This window comes from Cygnus atratus, chromosome 7 (assembly GCF_013377495.2).
Source record: "Cygnus atratus isolate AKBS03 ecotype Queensland, Australia chromosome 7, CAtr_DNAZoo_HiC_assembly, whole genome shotgun sequence".
Classification (NCBI taxonomy): Eukaryota; Metazoa; Chordata; class Aves; order Anseriformes; family Anatidae; genus Cygnus; species Cygnus atratus.
This window is the reverse complement of record NC_066368.1, coordinates 29797922-29810579: the sequence shown is the minus strand read 5'-3', so window position 1 is coordinate 29810579 and position 12658 is coordinate 29797922.

Genomic DNA, 12658 nt, shown 5'->3' with positions numbered 1-12658 from the left:
CATCAGCTTCTGGAAAGTAAAAACCGGTTCTAAACAAAAATCCATGGGAGCAATGATGAAGAACAGATTGTCCACACGCTGTGTACTTTGTGGCACCTAAATTTTTAGTGCCTAAATCTGAATTCCTTCAGTGGTTGGATACATTTGTAGTTTCATGTACACCAGAGCCTTAGGGGCAAATCCTACCAGTGCAGATCCCAAAGCTCTGGCAGGAACCAGGCAGCAAAATGCCCTGGGTGCAATCACCTGCATCCTGTCCCCGTGCACCCTGAGGCATCCTCCCTGTCCTGCCCACCCTCCTCGAGGGCCTGCAGGTGGGAACCTCCTGCACTCCCACCTCTGATCCCAGGTGGTTCCCTCCTTGCATGGGGAGGAGGGAAATTTGGAAGCAAATGGGCAGAGAATGTCAAAAGCACACTGTTTTTTATCTATGAAGGGCTTGATCCTCTTTGCACTGACATGTTCCTTGCAGTGCAAAAGAGGAACTGATGTGTGAATTAGAGCAATTTATGCTCATGTAAAGAACTTTATGATTCTGTAATTAGATGGGCATCTCCACTGAAAGTGCGTGTCAGCAGCTGAAATAGATGAGAAAACTGACACGTTTTGTTTATATTGCTCTCAATTCCTCTCTCTCTCTTTTAGATCCAGAGTACAGTTCAGACGAATGTCTCTCTAGATTTTGTCTCCATAAGAGGCTCTTACTGCAACTGCATGCTATTAAGAGGGGCTTTGTGTTATTATTTTGAGGGTGTTTGTGTGCACTGAGATAATGCCACTCTATAAATGGAATGCTTTTTGCTTTGTTTTTAAAATAGTTTTCTGCTTTTAATGAAATAGTTTTTAAATAGTTTCTTGCGTTCAAAAGAGCAAAATACAGCTGCTACTGGCATCTGATTAATGCTTGCTATTTCATGATAACTGTAATTAAATTCAGCTAATTCTCCACTGCAATATTTATGGAAAACAAGGACCAGGAGCTTTAGTTTAACATTTATGCTGGAGAGTATAAGGGCATAGGAAATAACTATAAAAACCTGCAGGGCACAGGCACGGGGTGACTTGTAGGGATCTTGGAGCTTCCCCTTTGTATCACACTGGGTGATGTGGAACCAGTACATGCATGCCCTCCCTTATCATGTCTCCTTTCTGCCTTGATTTCTTCTGCTGCAAGGGATGTGTCAGCAGAGAAAAGTTGTTTGGGGGCTGTGGTATGGAAAAGATTGCATCAAGCTCTGCCTTAGCATGCACTGCTGCTGAGGTATCCCTCCGACTGGGCAGCCGTCCAGGGGATTTACTGCCACCTTTGTCTGCCTTCAGTTTACGATTTAAGAGAAGAAGAGAGAAACATTGTTCCCCTAGCGGCTCCTCTTTGGTGACAGCTTCTGAAATATCTGAGCTCTGACAAGCGGATGCGGCAGCAGTTCGTGAATGTGTTAGTGGTTTAAGCAGTGCCACAGCTCTCCGCTCATCACACGTACATTAAGCGATGACAAGAGCGTCTCCAAAACTGTTTTTTTCCCTGTGTGGCTCTGCCTGTCCAAACTGATCATAGGAATCCCTGCATCCAGCTTTCCACATTGTTAGCTAAACCACTCTGTTTTATTGCTTCGTAGGCAACCATTCTGATAAAACCAAGTTTTTGCTTTATATGTTCTGAAATTGTGGCGTGGTCTGACTAAAATGTTATCCAGAGTGTGTCCACCAGGACGCAGAAAAATATGTCATTCTGGTTGCACACCAGGTGAAGGTCTGATCATGCAGTAGGAGAGGTGCTAGGGCACACAGTGCTTGAGTGACAGTCGTGACAGGGGATGTGTCCTCCAAACAGACAGTTGGAGGTGCCTGTGTAGCAGCTGGCTTCCAACTACCAATTATTTCTTAGCATGGTTCAGGGGTTAAAGCGTAACTCCAGCCTTGGGACATCTTAGATAAATTTCAGCCATACAGTATGTACCTGGGTACCAGTTACCCTGGTGTAATGTGGAGATTAAAGTAAATCTTAAAAATGTTTCACTGGGCTGTTTCCTGATCCAGACAAAAACATCCTTCCTAGAGGAGAAAGAAAAAAAAGAAAAAAAGCTAAATATTTTTGATAAGCCTGACAGTTTTAGAATAGAACATTTCGATTTTCAGTTTCAGTACTAGATGCTTTTTTTTTTTTCTATGCCCTACTTTCTTAGGCTTTTCTCGTAAAGTTATTGTGTGTGTCTAAGAGAGTAGAGCTTGCTTGTCTTCCTCGAGTTTATTTAGAGCTTTTCCTTGACTAATGCCTTTTGTCACAAGTGACAGTGAAAGACCTGTTTGGTAATGGAGATCAATGGAGATGAAGGTGACATTTCAGAGCAGTGTTTTAAAACTATTGCATTAGTATTTATCTGACCATGGCGCCTAGGAGCACTGGATCATAGTCTAAGAGCATGGTGACCCTGTAACTTCTGTCCCTGCAGTCTTCCTCTTAAAATGCACATTTCCCCTCTCCGTCACTCTTCTCCCACCCAGTACTTTTCCTATTCACCTTTTTTCTTGCCTATACCAGAAGGCTCTTTGTCAGTCTGTGGCCTTACAAATTTCTTCTCAAAAGACCTCTCACACTGTCGGGGGGGCTAAGAGCCCGTTGGCTGAAGGGGGCTTTGTCAAGAACCGATCGGTGCCTTGCTTCCCCTGGGTCACCGCGCCTGGCTTTCGCAGGGACAGAGCCTTCGCAGTGGGGAGCGCTGAGGGCATGAAGGGCATCGCTTCCTTCTATTCCACACCGAGAAAAGCGTAGTGCTGGCACTGAGCAAATCAAGGAAGTGTGATTTCATGCTCCAGCTCGGTCCAAAAATTGGAGTGCCCTGAAGATACTTGTGAAAAGTGCTAAAGTGATAGACAGCTGAGAACTTAAGGCCTCTTTTTGCTTGGAGAAAGATGTACAGCAGAAGCTAATTGTCATCCTCCATTATATATTGGAGCAGTCAGCTCTGAGTATATAGTACAGTTCATTTCCCAAACACATTTAGGATTTAATCTGTATCTTCTTTACCGAGGAAGCCAGGAAGGGTGGCGGCTTTCAACTCTGCAGTGATCTGAGACCACCATATACTCAAATAAGTTTCAAAGCAGCTGTCAAATTAAAGCACTACCAATGTTGACTGGATTTGAGTAAATATTTACTGCCATGCGTAGAATTACTCCTCTCTCTACACATAAGCTCTACCATCTGTGTCCAGAAGCACTGGCTTTCGAGGGCTGTTGACTTGACATCCTCTGCACTTAATTCCAGAATAAGAAGGTCAATTCAGATAGTGCATAATATAATTACATATAAAACATGATCTCAGTAACTTCTGTACACAAACAAAATGAAAATATATTAATAACCTACCACATATTCTCCCCAGTTGTCTTGCACGATGTCATGGCAATACATTTAGCACAGACCAAGCAAAAGAAAGACAGATTGCTTTCCCAGAATTTGCTCAGCTAATGGAGAAAAATCCACCCTGATCTAAGCTAGCTCCAGCAGTTTCTCAGAAATAATGTCTCAAGCTCTCATGCCTTTAATAAAGTAAAATGTAAAGCATTTCAATGGAAAACAAATTCTCCATTTTGGCATTTGTTGCAGCTGATAACTACAGTGCTGGTTTCAAGCGGAGCTAATTACATTTCTTCTAAACACTGTTGATTTCTTGATTGCTAATGTGGTATTTGAGAGTCAGTGATTCTTAAATGTCAGCTTAAGAATCCATCTTTACCAGTCTGAATCCCCTAAATGCAGGCCTTGTTTTACCAATATTCCCAGTAAAGAATTACTCTCCACTACTGCTTGTCTTGCAAGTAAGACAAATAACAATTTCCAAAGGCTGGATTTTTTTTCTGTACCACATTTAATTGGTGGGAGCATGGAGACATGGAAACATTTTCATTAATGCTTCATTATTAATCAGCGAAAGAGAGATGCAGCTCTTGAGGGAACCACTCAATGGTAAATTCCCTCAACAATTTACTGTAGCTTCCTTCAAAGAAGCAGTTCTTTGAAAAGATAGACAGCCCTATTAGTGCAAATGTTGCAACAGCACGATGACAATGAGCTTCCCTTTTAATGTGCTTTTTATGAAAGGGGAAAAAAATCCCACTACCTGGATAACTCCAAAGTGCTTGGTAAACAAAGCAAATATTATTTTTTTCTGTTCCGTATTGCAAATTTTTCAAAGGCTTTATGGGCGCAGTTTTCATACAATTTTTGGTTGAAGAGTCCCATATGTTCTACCTTTCTATTTTTATTGTTTCCACTTATTCTTCTTTGTACTTATTATAATACTTTATCTGTTACTTGTTTTCAATTGTTGTGATATTGCAATGTAATAGTAATTAAGGCTGTGTTTAGATTTCAGCAGAGACATCTTTGGATGTCCTGCATTGAGCTTCTACCTCCATGCATCCCCTTCGGAGGAGGAGAGCCTCACTGTGACTACGTTCAGTGGTTCTTATTCCTGAGCTTGCTGTAAGCATTCAAATGATCAGCACACAAGGCCTCTTGAACAGCTGTAGCAAGGACTGGGAGGTGCAGAACATCTGAACCTCATTTATGTGTGAAAAGGGGAGAGAGGGGAATTATTTTGAAATGGGTCCTTGATGGCTAGCATGAAAAAAGATGTGAAAAGAAATCTGGATAACTAAGTTTGTTCTCCAGTCCTTGCTATTAATCTGCTTATAGGGAAGTCTGTAAGTGTTGGTCTTGGGACCAGTGCTCATAATATCTGGTAGCTCTTGCCAGCAGAACTCTTGGGTTTTTCATTATTTTTTTTCCCGGAAAATACCTTGATCACATATGGAAATATTATTTTCCCACTGTGAGGAAAGAGCCTCTATGCTGCTACCAGCAGTTATGCAGAGGCCTAGCTAACACAGCCTCCTCTTTCACTGCCTTGGTTGCAATTGGCACCTCTAGGCAGTGACAGACTAATGGGATGTGACGGATGGATCTGTTATACAGCAGTAAACCATGCGGGTGTTGCTCCTTGCAGCCCTCAAGTATGCCAGATCACCCTGCACTGCCCTTGGGTTAACCAGCTAGCTGTGCAGCTCCACAGGTTTGGGATGCAGTCCGCTGGGGCCTGGCAGCCTGAGCTCTGCCCTTTTGCAGGAGGGTGTGCTGTGAGCTGGGGGTCTCCTGGCACTGCCAGTGAAAGTAACAACCACGGCAGTGCTCCAGCGTCTGGCAAATATTACTCGGTGCTGAAGGCAGAAGAATCTACTCTTCAGGCTCACTCTATCTCCGTGCAGCTTCCTAAAACTTTTTGCTTGCTTCCTGGTTGAGCTAATTGTCTCAAGCACTGTTGTCCTCCTGAACTGCCTGGTGCTGAAGCTCCTCTTCCTGCGTTTCTCTGGTTGGGTGCTGTGTCACTGACTTTTGTTCTCCTTAAAATATGTTCAAATGCTTGTAAGCTTTTTGGTCTTCCTGGGAGCATTCGTTCATAACAAGATATCATAGAATCATAAAATATCCTGAGTTGGAAGGGACCCATAAGGATCATCGAGTCCAACTCCTGGCACCACACAGGTCTACCCAAAAATTCAGACCATGTGACTAAGTGCACAGTCCAAACAAACTCCAACAGGCTGGCTTGGTGCCATGACTACTTCCCCGGGGAGCCTGTTCCAGTGTGCGACAACCCTCTCAGTGAAGAACCTCTTCCTGATGTCCAGCCTGAACCTCCCCTGTCACAGCTTGACACCATTCCCATGGGTCCTATCACTGGTGACTAAAGAGAATAGATTGGCACCTGCCCCTCGTGAGGAAGCTGTAGACTGTGATGAGGTCCCCCCTTCAGCCTCCTCTTCTCCAGGCTGAACAGGCCCAGTGACCTCAGCCGCTACTCATACACCTTCCCCTCTAGGCCCCTCACCATCTTCGTAGCCCTCCTCTGGGCACTCTCCAACCGTTTCAAGTCCTTTTTGTACTGTGGTGCCCAGAACTGCACACAGTGGTGAGGCTGCACCAGCGCAGAGCAGAGGGGGACAATCACTTCCCTCGACCGACTAGCGATGCCATGCTTGATGCACCCCAGGATACAGTTGGCCCTCCTGGCTGCCAGGGCACACTGCTGGCTCATGTTCAGCTTGCTGTCAACCACAACCCCCAGATCCCTCTCTGCGGGGCTGCTCTCCAGCGTCTCGTATTTATAGCCAGGGTTGCCCCTTCCCAGGTGCAGGACCTGGCACTTGCTCTTGTTAAACTTCATGTGGTTGGTGATTGCGCAGTTTTCTGATCTGTCCAGATCTCTCTGCAAGGCCTTGAGGGCAGAAAGGCCTTGAGGGAGGAAAGGCCTTACAGAGAGATCTGGACAGATCGGAGAGCTGGGCAATCACATGAAGTTTAACAAGAGCAAGTGCCGGGTCCTGCACGTGGGATGGAGCAACCCTGGCTATACGTACAGACCGGGCGATGAGACGCTGGAGAGCAGCCCCGCAGGGAGGGATCTGGGATAGGTAGAAGATATGGTATGGGAAAAGTATCCCATTTTCCTACTGCTGCTCGATCAAATAATATTTAGGCATGAAATTCCAACATCTGTAGACTTGTAAACCTTTTTAGCCCTAAGGATGAAAATACTTGGGAGTGGAAAAACTGAGGAATGCAATTAAATTGAAAATATAGCAAATTACATTCTCATACATTGTGGAAGAATGTTTTTCATTCAATTAAAAGAAAATAGCACGTCTTTTTGCCTACTTTTTTCTCTCTACAGGATTTGTTTTCTCAGCAATGCAAATCACATCAGAGACATCCATAAGACTATTTACTGCTTTCAGCTCAAATTGGAAGGGCAGCAGGCAAGAACTTGTATATTTATCTTCTTTTTAACTCTCGTGAGAGAGTCACAGACCTGGGACCTATCATGACTGACATAGCAAGTCATTAGATAATTATATGGAACCCCCTTTTATTGAAGCATCTTTGTTAAAATGTGCATGCTAAACAGAATTTTAATAGGCTATGACTCTAACTCCCTAAGCTTCAATTTGGTAGCAGAGAAACTTCAAGTGTTTTCAGCATTATTTTATGAACACTTTAAACAGATCCCGTTATAGGGCAAGAGTTTTTGGAGATAGATGTTATTTTGCTTTGACCTCAAAGCAAATGTTTGGTAATATGCTTATTGTGATATAAAGCGTATGTACGGTTTCAAGCTATAATGTCAGTGAGTTCTCTCTAGTTTCAGCCTTACTGTCCAGCCCCCTCTATGCCTTTCTGCCAGGTCACCAGGTCTTTCCTTTCGGTCTAGTGCCTCTACTATATTTTATTATTTTCCACTGGCTGGAGTAGGATCAAGCCTCTGCATTGTTAGTTTGATGCCTTTCCTGACATAAACTCCCCTGGCTTACCTTTCTATCCATCTCCACACAGGAAGAGGAGATTCTCTTCCTCCTGGGCACTTCCTTCACTCAGTGCCAGGAAAGCCCCAAAGATCAAACGCTGTGAATGCTTCGCTTGCAACAGAATACATTTAATTCTTAACAGTGCCCAGAGCTTCTTGACATGTGTCAACTGAGCGTTTGTCACATGTGTTAGTTTGACAGCAAAGAGATGCTCTCTTCCCACATGGAAGCCTAGACACAAGACTCTATTTCTGTTCCTCTACAAAATCATGAAGCATTTCACGTTTCTTGATTACAGTGGTTATTTAAACAAACAAACAAACAAAAAAAAAGGAATTGTGAGGAATAATATTCTTTCTTTAACCTTAAATTTATCAGATTTTTTCTTTAATTTAGTCTATAAGAGGAAAATTTCATCTTGAACTCAAGGAGTTCAGTCATACTATGAGCCCTGAATATACAATAATATGATAGAAAATATCAAACATCCCTAAATTTAGATATTGCTACTGTTTTTCTTGTAATACTGCACCCTAGGAATCCTCCACATGGCATAGATCTAGAGCTGCAGTTGATCATATGTTTATTAATGTTTATGCAGCAACATAAATATGTATATTTTTATGCTACAAGTCAATAAGCACAACCTTCTCTCTGTTGTAAATCTGTCAAAAGTCCTCTGGAGACCTAGACTCATAAGGCTCCTAGTCTAAGGTGCTTGTAGTATGAGCTTCTTCATAAAAATAATTTGAGTGACTCACTCTCCTGAGGTCTGTGGAATTATTTGTATGTATGGAGGAGAATATTAGAATGGTTTCATACATTGGTAATTGATGTAGGTGTCTGTGTGAAGCACTTTTATCTGTTAACTTTCCTTTCTTCTTTGCCTTTTCTTATTCTTTCTTTCTTTCCTCCCATAAAGGAATACGTAAAGCTTCCCAAGGCTATAAATCTAGTCTTTTTTCCTTCTCTTTCTTTGAAACAAATGCATGATGAAATGCTGCCTCTGCTGGTGTTTGCCCACCAGAGTTAACCCTCCCATGAGGGCATTCTCCTAGCCAAGATCCAAATTGATCTTTTGCATGCATAAAATCTCAAACATCCCATAACATCTATTCATTTTTTGCGTATTAGATGTAAACAGCAACAGATGGAGATTGTAATAGCTACATGAAAATAGGGGAAAAGGTATAGAACATTTACACATGGCAAGAAGGAAAAAAAAATTTACACATTTCCAAGGATCCTTGGAAATTGCATCTTGTGTGGAAGTTACAGGGTCGTAATTCTTTCTGTGTGACAGTCATGTTCAGTTATTTTGCTTTTCAGAACAACTGTTGAAATCTTTTGATGCATGTCATATAACAATTTTGTTCATATTTCTTTGACACTAGTTTTCTGGCCACATACTGTACATTTTTGAAACAAAGCTCTCAAACCTTGAAAAAGGATTTTCTTCCTTTACTTTTGATTCTGATTGTGGGAAGGGAAGATTTATATGCATTGAACAGCCATTAAATAAAATTCACAAAGAGGAATCGCTATTTAAAACCTGTAGGTATTACGTTTAATGGAGTAGCCAATATTCAAAGAAAATGAAGGAGCAAACAAAAGCAAACACTTTCAGGTGGAATCTACTTCTAAATAATAACTTTGACACAAAGAACATTTTCTGAATCATCTCTTTTCATACACAGATGCAAACATGAGGTAGTGATACAAACCTTCAGGTTAAAACTGCTTCTCGCTCTCGAGTATTACAGAAACCAATTAGAAATATTAAAACCAATCATGAGACAGTGGCGATCAAGACAGTCATAGCCACGAAAAATCTAACACCGCCTTCTTATTAATAAGATTTTCTTTAAAACTGTATTGATTTTCTGTAGTTGCCCTGTTTTCTCCATGGCCAAGCAGGCGATGAGGAGTGTAAAGGCAGACCTGATGCTTGCCTTGGGGAGGCTGGGCTCAGGGTGCCCAGAGCAGAGGGGGCTGCACATGAGGGGCTTTTGTCCAACAAAGCCTCAGAGCCGTTGTCCATCTTGCTCTAGATGTTTATCTGTGGTTTTCCCTTACTAATTCACCAGGAGAAAAATCAGTCATGCCTAAGTAATGTACTCTAGTAAAGTTTTCATTGAAAACCATGAGGAATATGTGAAAGGAGTATGGAAGATATGCGTGTCCAAGCTGCTTATTCCCTGGATGTCTCTGCTGGGCTCAGGCTGTCCACCTTTCAGCAGATGTTTTCCTCTGCATGCTCATACAGTGTAAAATTAACCAGGACTTTGGTCTAAAGTATCTCTATTAGTAGATCATTTAAATGGTTAGCCTAACATACTCAATTTGGCATTTGTGTTTTCCTAAGAGCATGGGTTATGTCAATTTGTTTCATCCTGTACCCAGCTGTCTGTAATTTTGCTATCAATATCTATGTTTTTATGGTAACTTAGATAAGTATTACTAAATTATGGTGATTTTATAAAATCAAAAAAAAAAAAAGCCATTAACCTCAGCCAAAAATAATCCAATTAATTTCCAGTCAAATTGCTTCAAGATGAATTTGCAGTAAAATTCACAAAAAAATTAACCATTTCACTGCAGAGTAAATCAAGTATTTAATTCTCTTCTTCATCCACTGCTGTAGCAGCAGAGCCGACAACAGTCAGTGGATGATGATACAGGTATGTTCTGGTCTGAGGTCCATCTTGAGGACAACGTTGTGTTTTTTTTTGTTGTTGTTTTTTTTTTTTAAATACCAGCAGCTATCTGCATAGATGCAGAGCCACAGTCTCACTGTGAAGCATCCTGGCTTGGCTCTGGACATAGGAATGGCTTCTCCAAAGACCTCAAGGATAAATGAGATATGAATTCTTTTTTTTTTTTTTTTTGCTGTTTTACCTGCCATAATGGACAAATGTATTTCTACACCTTGCATCATTTCTGTTCTGAAAAATACATGACTTACATTGATCAAACTATACCTGTCCTGCTCAAGACTCTACTAAAGCTGTTGGATTAGGAAACTGAATCGGTACAAACAATTTTCTTATGGATATTTCTATTAATAGCTTTGCATTTTTATTAAACTGGGATACACCTTAAAGCCTCAGAAGCATTGATGAGCTGAAAAACTGAAGGAGAATTTGTTTGTTGTCAATTTCTGTGTTGTAGTGCTTTTCTAGGGGCTTGTTTCATTCTCTGGGTGAGCTCTGCCTGATTAATCCTGGATCACGGGAGCTACACAGGACAATGGCTGGTTCCCAGTGATGCCTGTCAGAACTTCTGAATGATTGAGTCCCCCACAAATTTGGAGAGTTTTATTTCTTTAAGGCTCTCTTGGGGCTTAACATTTCTTAGGATAATTGGGAAGAATTGCAGCTAATATTCATAACAGAGCAATTGTCACTTCAAGCCCCCAAATCCCTGGGTGATAGCTCAGTGCATCAAGTGACCTTCATCTCTGGATGACAAATGTGGAGTAATTAGCCTGAAGAGTGGTATGTCTGAAAAATGTTCCAAATGCTCCAAATTCCCAACCTGGCCAGCTAGAGACTCTTTTTACCACGAGCCCACTCCCAGGTAGTTCACAATATACATCTGTGAAAAGCTCTCAGATGAGGTCTCAACCTTAGCGTGGATTCCTTGCATCCTTCTCCCATCTCACTGTGTGCACTCTTCTTCTTGCCCCGGGCACTCCTGCAGAAGCAACCTCTCCAATATGGAGAGGGTGAAAGGCTGAGATTTCAGCCAGCTATTCCTGATGTCTTCAGCTTTTTTGATGTCTTCAGCTTTTTTTTTTTTTTTTTTTTTTTTCCCCCATTCTGTTCCTAGCAACAAGGAGCTCAGCCCTGAGTCTTACCAGGACTTTCTACATCTCCAGCATTACTGAAGAAGCATAGGAGGGGGGAAAATACCTGGCAAAATAAATGCATTTGGGAAGGGAAAAAAAAGAATTGCCAGCATGAAAATAAATATACAAGGAGGAGATAGATGAATCATAGAATCATTTAGGTTGGAAAAGACCCATAAGATCATCAAATCCATGAGAGGTATAAAAACAGACATAGAAAATAAAGAAAAAGAGAAAAGGGAATAAGCAGGCAAAAGGAGAAACATCATCACATGCTGGGTTGATTTTTATTCCACTAAGGTACTTCAACGGAGAAAAAAATATTGGAGATACTGACTCAGGTCTCTGTCCTTCCCTAAAGCTGCTTATGTCATGGGTTATCAATGCCAAGATTGTTTCTTATAGTCTCTTCTAGCAAGAATATGTTTTTCTTTTGTCTGTATTATACCCACATCTCACGTCTTCTATAATTATCCTTGTGTTGTGTACTGTTTAGCTGAAGATGCTGATATGTTTTCCTTATGAATGTGGGTTTTGTCCCCTTCTGATTCCTATTAAATATGCCAAAGTGTAACTACTATTACTAATGTGGAGAAATAAGGCACTAAGTTAACTATTAACAGTAAAGCAGAAAAAGCTATCTGGGAGTTGTGCATGCAGAATGGACGTACAACGCCTCTACAACCTCTACAACACCACTCTAGGGTGGGACCTACAAGGAATAAAGCATAGTTTCAGTGCATTTAAGCAGACAAGGATGGCACAGTCCTTTCAAGGCACAATGTTATCCATTTAAAGTATACCAACCTGGCGGTTAAATACATCCTCTCTTTTAGTGCACAGAGCTAAAATTCTGAAAGAAAAAAAAATAAAACTGAAACAAAAACACAACAACAACACACACTGAAACCCTTCTCTTTTCACAGCCTATAAATCATGTGCAATATCTCTGTATTATATAGCTTCCATCATGCCCACAATCATGTTACTGGAGCCTAGGCTCAGTGTAATCATTATCCACTATCTGTCTTATCTTTCACTGTGCTGGAAAACACCCGCACACTTAAATTCAGAAATGATTTTATCCATAGAGAAATGAGTAGCTATTAGAAATGTCACCATTCCCCGCCATTCCTCTTGTGTTTCACCTACACTGGTCTGCCTTTTCTGGGGGGTATAAATTATTTGTTTTCCTTATGGCAGATATGAGTCAAAAAATAAATCTAAATGTGCTTCATTGGTGCAGCTGGGAAAACCCTGGCACTCAGGGTAGGCTGCACATACTCAACAAGGTCACCTTTCATCTCTACCCACCGCTGATGCATTTTCAAGACGCGGTATCACGGCGGTGGAGCCGGCACCCTTGCCTGCTGGCTGCCATGTCCGGCTGCAGAGCGCTCTCACAGGCTGGCCAGGGGCTGCAGGACTCGGAGCAGTCTCCTG